This window comes from Eleutherodactylus coqui, chromosome 9 (assembly GCF_035609145.1).
Source record: "Eleutherodactylus coqui strain aEleCoq1 chromosome 9, aEleCoq1.hap1, whole genome shotgun sequence".
Classification (NCBI taxonomy): domain Eukaryota; kingdom Metazoa; phylum Chordata; class Amphibia; order Anura; family Eleutherodactylidae; genus Eleutherodactylus; species Eleutherodactylus coqui.
In genome coordinates this window covers 12,644,109-12,657,314 of record NC_089845.1, presented here as the reverse complement: position 1 = coordinate 12,657,314, position 13,206 = coordinate 12,644,109, and the positions used below count along the sequence as shown (strand labels likewise).

The 13,206-nt window shown below is 44.6% G+C and overlaps 1 protein-coding gene across 2 annotated transcripts in view; it reads right to left on the bottom strand.

Moving 5' to 3' along the window:
• The window catches only part of CTNND2 (catenin delta 2), a 731,828-nt gene that overhangs the window by 218,632 nt on the left and 499,990 nt on the right, over positions 1 to 13,206 (bottom strand). The gene's annotated exons all lie outside the window — the stretch shown is intronic.

Below are 13,206 nucleotides of genomic sequence, written 5' to 3'. Positions count from 1 at the left end.
GAATTAAACCAAATTGTATGTGACAAATAAGTGACATAACTATAAACTTCATAGAGCCCCGATTAGGGGAGGGGTGCTGGTGTGCGGCGCTTATGTAAATGAAAAATGAAAGTGTATGAACACATTGCAGATGTGGTAATTGTAGAGTGAAGCTTTGCTTACCGGTGGATGGATGAATCGATGGTTTTCACACTTGGAGGAGAAGAATGACAGGTTTCAGGATGGCATACAAGTGGGGGAATATATGGCCAGCGGTGGTGACAGGATTTACAAAAGTATGCATGCGCACTTGGATATGAGAATCATGTGACATGTATCACATGACCTAGCACTCACAGGTGGATACATTACAGGAAACAAAAGGAGCCAAACGATAAAGAAGTGATAATAAAAACAACAAATAAAAATAATCACAATGACAAAAAGAGGGATGCACAATGGAGAGCAGCTTTGTTCCAGTCTATGAAAATCTCCGCATGGGGTATTTCAAAAACGAATTCCTTGAGAAGTATACACAGGTTAATGATAAAATCCTTTATTATGGAAGGTACATTGAGGAACTATTTTTCAGAAAATGAGTTGGAGGCCACTTTTATAACCTGGCTCAATTCAAATGACTTTGGTTTCTCGTTTTTCCAGCATTCCTCTACTGAGCAAGTAGTATGTTAACAGTTACACTATCAACCATGGCTGTTAATGTACTACTCGAACAGCTAAAAAGGGTCAGAGAAAAATTGTTCAGTTGATCACATTTTTTGACAAATAATTGATTTTCACTAATATCATAAATGTATATATTTATAGTTCGTAGCAATGTCTGCATGGGGTGGGGTCAGCTAAGTCACAGAGGCTCACTTAGACCAGATCAAAGTTCAAGTTGCTTTTTATTTTTCTTACTTCCAGCAATAACAAGGTGACCCAGAGAAAACAGCGGCCACCGGCGGCACATGAGCTTAGTGCAACACAGAACACAAAATAAGGCATAACCTGGCAAGGCGACAATTATATCTCAGGTTCTGTTCACCCAAAGTTTGCAACAAATGTTGATCAGTGACTCTAGCAGTTGCACTCACTTGCAGGCTCTAGCCCACACTGCGTGCTCTTGCAAGCTTCTTTGTTCTAGTAATGAGCTGGTGCTTTCAGCTGAGCTCACTAAGACCCACAAGGAAGCCTTGGACTGGATCTTTACCTCATCCAGGCTAAACGTCCGGGTGAAATATACACTCCGTCCAGCACCCACCCATCTACCTGTACATTCTCCTGGAGGTATCCGACAACCTGGAGCCAAAGGAAAAATTACGACACATGCGCAGAAGCCCAGATTGGCGCAGGACATTTAAAATCTCCTGGCTCCCTGCTATTGAAGATAACCGGAAGGCAGAAGATATAACCAGGGACCGCTATCGCCGGTATCCATTGGATCACGGAAAAGTTTTAAAAAAGTTAAAAGTTTCAGCTGCCCTCATGGATTGGATCCATTAGGGACACTAATCACTGTGACAGTAGGGTTCTTTTTAAACTTAATTATTTACACTGGGAAGAGCCCACTAACTAATTTTAAACATAAAATATAACTTTTATTCACTCTGTTAAAAATTGAGCTCACTGACAAACATACACAGATATATATCAATCTAAATGATCAATTTACGATCAGTAAAGTATCAACACTGTAGTTCCAATATTAATAGATTCTGTTGGTGGACAAAAAGTATATAAATTATGCACGATCAACTTGTTTTTGTGTATCGTGCAGAAATTAATTTATTCTCCCACAGTCGACGCGTTTCTTCAGTCACCTCCAACCTGTGACTGATTCATCAGGATGGGGAGACAGTATATTACAGAAATAGGTCCACTTTGATGATGGATAGTGAGGATGTATTAATCACTTATCAAAAACTCCCTTTTTTTTTCCTTTTCCTGTGGATTTTTATATAGTACGGGAGTTTTCTTTTCCCCAAAATTTGATGATACTTGTGTTGCAAATGGTCTGAATTCTGATATTAATTGGTTTCAGCTCAGTACTTGAAGTATCCAGCCCAGATTGATTTAGGTTTAATCATGGTTAACGGATGCCACCCGAGCTAAATCTCTAACCACATTAATGATATCATTCAGGAATCATGTGGTTACGATAATACACGGACTGGTATCCAACTGATGTATGTATCTTCACTGTGACTCTGTTAGACTAATGGTCATCAGTGTGATCTTATTCCATAAATTATTCTAGTAACTTACTGGGGTACTTCTGTATAGCTGTCCCTGATGTTTGTTTATAAACCATCAGTAAGTAGCTAACAGATGTTACACAGCTACTTGAAATGTTTTTATATAGGCGGTCATAAACACAGTTGGGCCTCAATATTATGAGCCCATTGATAAACTGTGTTATCATTAGTGTCCTTAGTGCAGCTTTAGGTTAGTCTAAGTCAAAAGAGCTAGATACTTTGGCTCAATTGCAGTGACTGAACACTAAAGCTGACTTAGTTTGCTGCCCAGATCACTAAAGAGAGCTGTAACATAGTACTGGAATCGGATGTGATATCTGATAGCACCCTTCAACCTTTCCCACACAGCACAGCATGTGCAACCGCTGGGATCAATGTCCCACAATAAACTGACAGACCTGGTATCCTCTGGTTTGCCAGGGTTTAAGTATACCAAACTCCTCCCCTCTCATTGGGGGCTCGTCTCTGTTTGCACCTATCACAAGATATCCGGCCCTGAAGTGGGCGTTCCCATCTGCTGCAATCATGTGACCACTATTGTCCCATGACTCAAATCATGTGGCTGTGGATGTCATGTGACCTATTAACTCCCGAGGCGCCACACAGGTCCTTAACTATTGCAGAAATTCAGCATTATATCCTGAGTACCGCTGTCTTGCTTGACAGTTTGTTGTTTATGTCTCACTAGCTGTCTGCTTGTTCAACGCCCATACTCACTGTCCCCTTATTAGTTTGAAATCGCTCACTTTTAACGGAGAAACTATCTCCAACTGTTTTATCATATGAAACGGCAGCGGCAGTAAGAACAAGAACTGAGCTCCTATCAAGAAAAGTGAAAGAACAGGGTGAAGGTTTAATACGGATGATAGCAACATACGATGAAAAATCCGCCAAAGTTAGGGGAATTTTCCAAAAATATTGGAACATTCTAAGAAGGGACACTGACCTCACAAGATGTTTATCTGAGCAACCCTCTATTACATACCGGAGGGGGAGGAGCGTGAGGGACAGATTGGTGCACAGCCACTATATTCCCAAAGTGGACCCACAAAACTGGCTGGATCAACACTCAATTTCAGGCTCTTTCAGATGTTCGGGCTGCAAAGCCTGTCCTTTTATGGAGAGGACCAAAACCTTCACTGGTGCAGCAACGGGTAAAACCTACTCTATTAGGAGCTTCATAAACTGCAGAACCACAGCCGTTATATATGTCGCAACATGTCCTTGTCCAAAGGACTATGTAGGTAAGACGATACAAGAACTGCGAAGAAGAGTGCTCTCACATATAGGAAACATAAACAGGAATGAGAGCACTAGTTTAGCAAACCACATCCGAGACGTACATGGGAATGATCCCCATAAGGTGGTATTTAGAGGAATCGAGACCCTGCGTTTGACGGCACGCAGAGGCAATGTAGATCGTGATCTACTTCAGAAGGAATCAAGATGGATCCATCGCTTGAATTCAGTGGCTCCAAATGGCTTGAATGAATGTTTGTCGTTTGCTCCTTTCATTTAAGTGTTAATAGATACCATGAATATAATGTGAGGACCTCAAAAATACATCTGTAAAATAAATATGGTTGTAATAACACACAGGTTATAGTAGCAACATTTTGAGATGAATGGATCAAATAAAAATAAAAAACCTTAATTAAGACAATGGTGTAGTCTTTTTATGGAAACACTTATCTTGTTCAGCAAGAAAAATCAGTTCATTTGCTGTTAGCTTGAGCTACAATTAAAAGATACCACTCCAAATAAATATCACTGCACAAATCCTAGAAATGACACGACAGCCCTGTTCTAATGTTTTATTGCTCATAATGGTTTGCTAGGTAGTGTGATCATAAAACAATAGGATCGCCTATTTAATACATCATTCATATGATAAAACAGTTGGAGATAGTTTCTCCGTTAAAAGTGAGCGATTTCAAACTAATAAGGGGACAGTGAGTATGGGCGTTGAACAAGCAGACAGCTAGTGAGACATAAACAACAAACTGTCAAGCAAGACAGCGGTACTCAGGATATAATGCTGAATTTCTGCAATAGTTAAGGACCTGTGTGGCGCCTCGTGAGTTAATAGGTCACATGACATCCACAGCCACATGATTTGAGTCATGGGACAATAGTGGTCACATGATTGCAGCAGATGGGAACGCCCACTTCAGGGCCGGATATCTTGTGATAGGTGCAAACAGAGACGAGCCCCCAATGAGAGGGGAGGAGTTTGGTATACTTAAACCCTGGCAAACCAGAGGATACCAGGTCTGTCAGTTTATTGTGGGACATTGATCCCAGCGGTTGCACATGCTGTGCTGTGTGGGAAAGGTTGAAGGGTGCTATCAGATATCACATCCGATTCCAGTACTATGTTACAGCTCTCTTTAGTGATCTGGGCAGCAAACTAAGTCAGCTTTAGTGTTCAGTCACTGCAATTGAGCCAAAGTATCTAGCTCTTTTGACTTAGACTAACCTAAAGCTGCACTAAGGACACTAATGATAACACAGTTTATCAATGGGCTCATAATATTGAGGCCCAACTGTGTTTATGACCGCCTATATAAAAACATTTCAAGTAGCTGTGTAACATCTGTTAGCTACTTACTGATGGTTTATAAACAAACATCAGGGACAGCTATACAGAAGTACCCCAGTAAGTTACTAGAATAATTTATGGAATAAGATCACACTGATGACCATTAGTCTAACAGAGTCACAGTGAAGATACATACATCAGTTGGATACCAGTCCGTGTATTATCGTAACCACATGATTCCTGAATGATATCATTAATGTGGTTAGAGATTTAGCTCGGGTGGCATCCGTTAACCATGATTAAACCTAAATCAATCTGGGCTGGATACTTCAAGTACTGAGCTGAAACCAACTAATATCATAATTCAGACCATTTGCAACACAAGTATCATCAAATTTTGGGGAAAAGAAAACTCCCGTACTATATAAAAATCCACAGGAAAAGGAAAAAAAAAGGGAGTTTTTGATAAGTGATTAATACATCCTCACTATCCATCATCAAAGTGGACCTATTTCTGTAATATACTGTCTCCCCATCCTGATGAATCAGTCACAGGTTGGAGGTGACTGAAGAAACGCGTCGACTGTGGGAGAATAAATTAATTTCTGCACGATACACAAAAACAAGTTGATCGTGCATAATTTATATACTTTTTGTCCACCAACAGAATCTATTAATATTGGAACTACAGTGTTGATACTTTACTGATCGTAAATTGATCATTTAGATTGATATATATCTGTGTATGTTTGTCAGTGAGCTCAATTTTTAACAGAGTGAATAAAAGTTATATTTTATGTTTAAAATTAGTTAGTGGGCTCTTCCCAGTGTAAATGAAAAGGATCCATTAGGGAAGCTGAAAATACTCATCACCATCCTCCGTGATGTCCCACGGCAATCTGGGCCTGCTGCGGGCTTCTGTGCATGTGCTGCTGTCGCACGCATGCTCAGAAGGTCGGAGAGCTGGCAAATTCAAAATTTCCTTGCACCCGGCTTTCAAAGATAGCTGAGTACAGGGAGATGTCACCGGTGACCGCTGTATGCGGTTCCCGGTCGCATGGCTACCAAACATAGCCGAGAGCCTGGAGATGTCACGGGAGAGGTGGGGGGCATGGTATTCATTGGATAATGGCAATCAAGTTTTTTAAAAAGTTGAAGTTCCATCTCCCCTCACAGATGTGATCAGTGAGAGGAGATGAAACTTCTTACCGGAGGACTCCACATTTGAACCATAACATGATCCTCCAACATGGACCTTCCCAGATACTGCGCATGCGCCCGCCTGCAAATTGCCGGACACATGCAGGAGCCATGGACTTGGGAAATTTAAAATGTCCTTGCTCCCGACGACCAAAGGTCACCGGGAGCCTGGAGCAGTGACCGGTGGTTCCCGGTCACGTAATAAAAAGGTAGCCGTGTACCTTAGGCCGGTCTCACACGACCAGACAGGAATTGCAGATTCTGCATTAGTTTGATCCATGGTAATATGCATATCAATCAAATGCACTGGATTACACAATTCAGCTCACATTAGTGGGTCAGAATTACGTAATCCACTTGCAGAAAACAGAACACAGCATGTTCTACTTTATTGCGGATATCTGTGACATAGAGCCCATTGTGCTCTATGGTTGCAGATATACCCGCAGCCCATATGTAACTACATTGTGTACAGGCTGCGAGTACCCGGCTCATCGCTAAGCGACGGCCGTGTGAACCCAACGTTACTCAGATCGCTACCTGTAAGACTTGATTTACAAAAAGTCCCGGGACGCTCGCCTTCCTGCAGTTCCAGGAGCAGCTTGCTGAGCGCCTTCTGTGTGATACCGCCGCACCTCAGCGAGTTTACGAAGCCTCACAGAGCGCCACTTTTTACACCCCATCCCCGCCACTGAGGTCAAGAAATACCCCCTAAAAAAGCATGAGAGGAGGGATGCCCGATTTTATTGCCCCATGTGTCGACCAAGCCTCCGTAATTACCCCTGTCTTCGGACATACCACGCAGTTTACATTATTACTTTTATTTAAGATTTAGGGAACGCCAAAAATGGCACAGAGGGTCCCCCCTACTTACTTTAGGGAGTGATTTTATTTTTTTGCACAAGTGAGCAATAGGGCATGGGATTTATTCAGTTGTGCCCTGAAATCCAATTGGTGTTCCCTTCATTATAGGCCTGGCCATGTGTCCAGTAAGCAGATCGGGCTACAATGGGTATGTTTCTTTCAATATATTTTATTAATTTTAATACTAACAATAACAGTACATGTGAAATGTCACATTAAGAAACAACAGTGTTATCGTGTGGTTTCACACATCTTGCTATGAGAACAGATAAATCTCGATGGAAACCAGAGAACTTGTTTGTGGTGTGGTTTGTTGGGGAGACAGACAAGGGAAAGTAGGAAGGATGGAGTGGGGAAGGGAGGAAGCGGAGACGGGTTGGGGGTGCCCAGGCTGAGGCTCCCGGATCGTCCTCACTGGCATTTATCTGGTCGGGTTACTTACAGTGGCCGGTCTGTAGCCATCTATCAAATAGGGGCAAGTTGCGGATGTCTATCCAGATCGCCCATGTGCGGAAGAAGCTGTCATAGCCTGTATTGTCGTCTGACAACCTCAACCTCTCCAGTCATTCCATTTCGTCCTTCGCCCCCACCCATACACACCTAGGTATTTCTGAGCTCTGTTTCCAAAACCTGGGTATCACTTGTCTCGTGGCCATGATGAAGAATTTCAACATGCAGTTTTTGAGTGAGGGGGCATCGGCGGGGGAGATGGACAAGAGTGCTAATTCAGGCGTCAGGGCCAGAGGTTCCCTACACGCCCTTTCAAATAGGCGTTTCATGTCTTGCCAAATGGGTGCGACCATGAGGCAATCCCACCCTATGTGGAGCATCGAGCCTACTCCGACTCGGCACCGCCAACATGTGTTTGGGGTCGACGGGAAGAAGGAATGTAGCCTCTCCGGTGTCATGTACCATCTCGACAAGATTTTGAAATGTAACTCTTGCAGCTTACTAGCCACCGACATCTTGTGGGTATGCTGGAATGCCCTATCCCAGAGCTCCCCGGATAAGGATTGGCCCAGTGCCTCCTCCCACGCATTTATCCACCTGGGGAGGTGACCGTCGAGTCGTTCCTCCTATAGCTGGTTGTAGAGCTGTGACACAGTATGTCTAGGCACCTCCGAGGAACAGCACAGTTTCTCAAATGGGGTCAATGGGTATGTTTCTGAACACAGGACAACCAGGGGATCCATTTTGGGCTGAAAATCTTCATTCTATTCTGTGCTGTACAAGAAAATCTGTTTTTAAATGGACACAATTGCAAAAAAAGTGAAAATCTGAATTTTTTTGTTCTGCTTTGCTTAGATTCATTCAAAAATGGTGGGTCAAAATATGCAGCCCTAGATGAAGTCGCTAAGGGGTCTAGTTTTCAAAACAGGGTCATTTGTGGTGGTGCTCCATTGTTTTGGTCACTCAAGCACTCTACAACTGGGCAATTAAGCCTAAAACGCCTTCAAGCAAAATGTCTGTTGGGTATGTTTCTGAACGCAAGACAAATAGTGGTATCCATTTTGAGCTGCATATCCTCATCTTCATATGCACTATAGAAAAACAACCTGCCTCCAAAATGACATATTTGCAAAAATGTGAAATTTTATTTTTTTCTTCTCTAAATTGCATTAACTGCTGGGTCAAAATCCTCCTGACCCCCTCAGTAAATACATTAGGGGTGTAGTTATAAGAGGGTCATTTGTGGGGGTCTCTATCATTCTGACACCCATGAGCCTTTGCAATCTTGGCTTGGTGCAGGAAAACAAAGTGTTTCTCAAAATGTTGATAATGTTAAACTTGTACGTCTCCTAAATGGTTAAAAAAAATGAACGTTTTTCAAAGGTGCGTCCAGAATGAAGTAAACAGATAGAAATATATATCTTAGCAAAAATGTGTACAGTACACATATATGAGATTAAAAATTGAAAATGTGAAAAAATGATAGTTTTCAAAATTTTCCCAATTTTGGCGCTTTTAATTAATAAATATACACAAATTCTATTGGTCTATTTTTACCATCTATCTGGAGTACAATATGTGACAAAAAAAACATCAGAATCACTGGGATATGCAAAGCCTTTACGGAGTTATTCTATGCTAAAGTGACGCATGGCAGATTTCCAAATTTGTCTTGGTCATTAGGGTGCAAACAGGCTTGGTCACTAAGGGGTTAAGGGCCATTAACACAAGACGATTATCCTTCAGAATTGTTCAAATTCCATGGGACTTTGAGCGATAGTCATCCCGTGTAAATGCATGCAGCGACTGAATGACGTTTTTTCAGTTTCTGCATGCAGGTGATGAGCCGTTCAGTGTAAGCAGCAGTCAGTGACTTCTGAACAATTGTCTGCTTACGGTGCATGGAGGCGGGTGGGAGAGGACACTCTCCGGCCCGCTTCACCCCTCATGCTGGCCGCACTGTGAGCAATGGCAGCGATACCCGCTCCTGTATAACAGTGCAGCAAGTATCACTGGGACACGCTGTCAGGCTTTGTTTGGCCCAACAGCTCATCTCATCTAAATGGGCCACTGGCGTTCTAGAGTAGGAGAGGGGTTCATATTTTATCAGAGTAGTATTACAATCTGCAGTGGTAAAACCAGGGGTAGGTGGCTGGAATAATGGACAGCACCAGTAGCTATATGCAGTGGTATTAGTTGGATGGATACTGTGCGCTCCTGATCATCATTGCTCCGCTCAGTCCCAAGGGTCAGCGTCTACTGGCAGATCCCTGTGTTACATCCTGCATTCCTGACAGCCTCTGTCGCCTTTCTCTGAATCCACCTCCATATCAGCCCCTAACCCTTTGTTCATTAGTGCTGCAGCTGCACAAATGGCAGAATCACCGCAGCTGCAGCGCTCAGGCATGGTGGCTGCCCTCAATATCAAGAACCCCATGGTTTTTGGTTTCTTCTTGAATTGTGTTCTCTCTCTGAGCTCAGCCTCATTTCAACTCCCAAGAAAGAACATACAAGAGGCTCAGAAAATGTGAAATATATATGAATTTCCTGATGGATTTGCATGGGTTAGTGTGAGATGTATTCCTTAACTATGTCTTTTTTAGCTATTTATTACATAATATTATCATTTTATTATTAACTGCTTTCTTATGATGAGCTTCGGGAGTGAACTAACGGAATGTATCTTTATTTTCTTTTTGTCATTATGATTATTATTTTAATTCCGTTGTTTTTATTATCGTTTCTGTATCATTTGACTCCTTTTGTTTCCTGTAATGTATCCCTCTGTGAGTCCTACGTCACATGATTCTTTAATGTCACCCGCCCGCAGTTTTTTAATTTCTTCTTACTGCTTTACTAATGTGTTAGTCAGATGAAGGTGGCAGTTTGGCATGGAAATGCATTGCTAAATAAAGCCTCTCTTCTGCATTCTTGCTCCTGGCCTTCCTGTTTAGCATGCTGTGGTCTCACTTTGTTCTATCCTCACAGTTTCACTTACGGATACTACAGCTGTTCCGATACAGGGTTGGCTGCTACTGAGTGACTGGCTCACAGATGTGTTGCACCACCGTACAAATCGCTGGAGATTAGAGATGAGTGAATATACTCGTTTCGAGTAATTACTCGATCGAGCACCGCGATTTTCGAGTACTTCCGTACTCGGATGAAAAGATTAGGGGGCGCCGGGGGGAGGTGTGATGGAGCGGGGGGTAGCAGCGGGGAACAGGGGGGAGCTCTCTCTCCCTCTCACCCCCACTCCCCGCTGCAACCCCCCACTCACCCACGGCGCCCCCCGAATCTTTTCACCCAAGTACGGAAGTACTCGAAAATCGCGGCCCTTGGGCAAAAAAGGGGCGTGTCCGAGTAGGTTCGCTCATCTCTACTGGAGATAGAATTTTTCCTCATGTATACCATGCCTATGTTCAATAAAGTCCCTCTGCACTATGGAGCACTTTATTATTTTTTGTTCCTATGGTATAGGATTGAGTTGCCAGTGTGATCTTGGCAATGGCACTGCAAAAAGTAATGAGCAGAGCCATAAAAGCAAGAGCATAAATTAACCCCTTAACGACCAGCCTATAGTGTTTTTACGTCCTCCCGAAGTGGGCTTTATTCTCTGAGGACGTAAAAACATGCTTCCTGCAGAGAATAATGCCCCTCGGGCTGTGGACGTGACAGCTCCATGCTGTCGGTGTCCGCAGGTAGCTGACAGCATGGAGCTGTCATCCCGGGCTGTTCGGACACCCCCCCTGGCATTGCGATCGGCGCTATGCAATGGATAGCGCCGATCACAAAAAAAGTAAATAAAAGTACACAAAAGTTAAAGATTCAGCTGCTCTGATGGATCGGATCCATCGGGGCAGCTGAAATTACTCACCCAGGTCCGGCACGCTGCTCCCCGCTCTCCTGCCGCTCCGGGGCCCGAAGCCGGTCTTCTGCGCATGCGCGCCAGGCGGCATTACGTCAGCCGCATGCGCAGAAGGCCCGGCGGCGCGGGAGATTTAAAATCTCCTGGCTCCCGGCTCCTGTAGGTAGCCGGGAGGCAGGAGATGTCAGCGGGGACTGCGGTGAGCGGCCCCCGGTACCGCGATCGTCGTTATCCAATGGATAGCGGCGATCGCGAAAAAGTTAAAAAAAAGTTTTAAAAAAGTCAGTTTCACCTCCCCTCATGGATCGGATCCATACTCACCCCCAGTCCTCAGCGGTGTCCCGATGTCCCGGGACCCGAATCCCCGTCTGCGCATGCGCGCCCGATGATTGACATCGGGCGCGTGCACAGACGGGCTCGAGCCCCGGGAAATTTAAAATCCCTCTGCTCCTGGCTGCCATGTGTAGCTAGGAGCAGAGAGATTATACCGGGGACATGATCACTGTCATCCAATGGTTGACAGTGATCATGTAAAGTGAAAAAAAAGTGTAAAAAAGTAAAGAAAAGTTTTTAAAAGTTTAAAAAGCGTACGTTTCATCTCCCCTCATGGATCATATCCGTGAGGGAGGATGAAAGTACGTACCTAAGGCCCCCAGATTTATCCGCGGACATTACCACAGCTTCTGCACACGCGCCCGTCGCCAAAATGGCGGGCGCATGCGCAAAAGCTGTGGATTGCCAGGATAATTTAAATTCTCCCTGCTCCTGGCTACAAAACGTAGCCAAGAGCATGGAGATTTAATGGGGGTCCGCAGTGAGCGGTTCCTGGTCACGTGTTCGCCATTATCCAATAATGGCGATCACGTAAAAGTAAAAAAAAAAAATTGAAGTTTCATCTCCCCTCACTGATGCGATCGGTGAGAGGAGATGAAACTTTTTACCGGAGGCCTGCGTATTTGAACCCCGACGCGATCTTCCTCCGTGGACCTTCCCGAATTCTGCACATGCGATTGCCGGCAAAAAGCCGGACACATGCGCAGCAGTCGGGGAGCCCAGGAAATTTAAAATCTCCTTGCTCCCAGCGACCAACGGTCACAGAGAGCCTGGAGCAGTGACGGGTGGCCTCGTTGAACGGTCCTCGGTCACGTGATAAAAAGGTAGCGATCTACCTTAGGCCGGTCTCGCATGACCGCATAGGAATTACGGATTCTGCATGCGTCTGATCCACGGTATTACGCAGATCAATCGCATTGGATTACACAATTCCGCTCACATTAGCGGGTCGGAATTGCGTAATCCACTCGCAGAAAAGAGAACGCAGCAGGTTCTATTTTACTGCAGATATTTGCAACGTAGAGCCCATTGTGCTCCATGGTCGTGGATATACCCGCAGCCCATACGCAACTACGTTGTATACGGGCTGCGGGTACCCCCGTCATTGCTAAGCGACGGTGCGGGAAATACAAAAAAAGGTGTACTGTGCATGACTGCCTGTGTGAGTAGGCAGTTATGCGCAGTACATTACGCAGCCGTACGCAGGGTCACAGCCGGGCTCACAGATGGGATCCGCTGTGGGCCTCCGCAAGCGGATTCCGCCTGCACCCGCGTGAGCCCGGCGTTATTCAGACAGCTACCTGTGATACGTATTTTACAAGAAGCCCCAGGAGCGCTCGCCTTCCTGCAGTTCCAGGAGCACCTTGTTGAGCGCCTTCTGTGTGAGACCGCCGCACCTCATCAAGCTTACGGAGACTCACAGAACGCCACTTTTTACACCCTATACCCACCACTGAGGTCACGAAATACCCCCAAAAAGCATGAGAGGAGGGGGGGGGGATACCCGGTTTTATTGCCCCATGGGCCCATTCCAACCAGCCTCCGTAATTACCCGTCTTCGGAAATACTACACAGTTCACATTTTTACTTTTATCTAAGATTTGCGAACGCCACAAAGGGCGCGGAGGGGGGGGGGGGGGGAATTTTTAGGGAGTCAATCTTTATTCTGTACAAATAAGCAATGGGGCCTGGAATTTATTCAGTTGTGCCCTAAA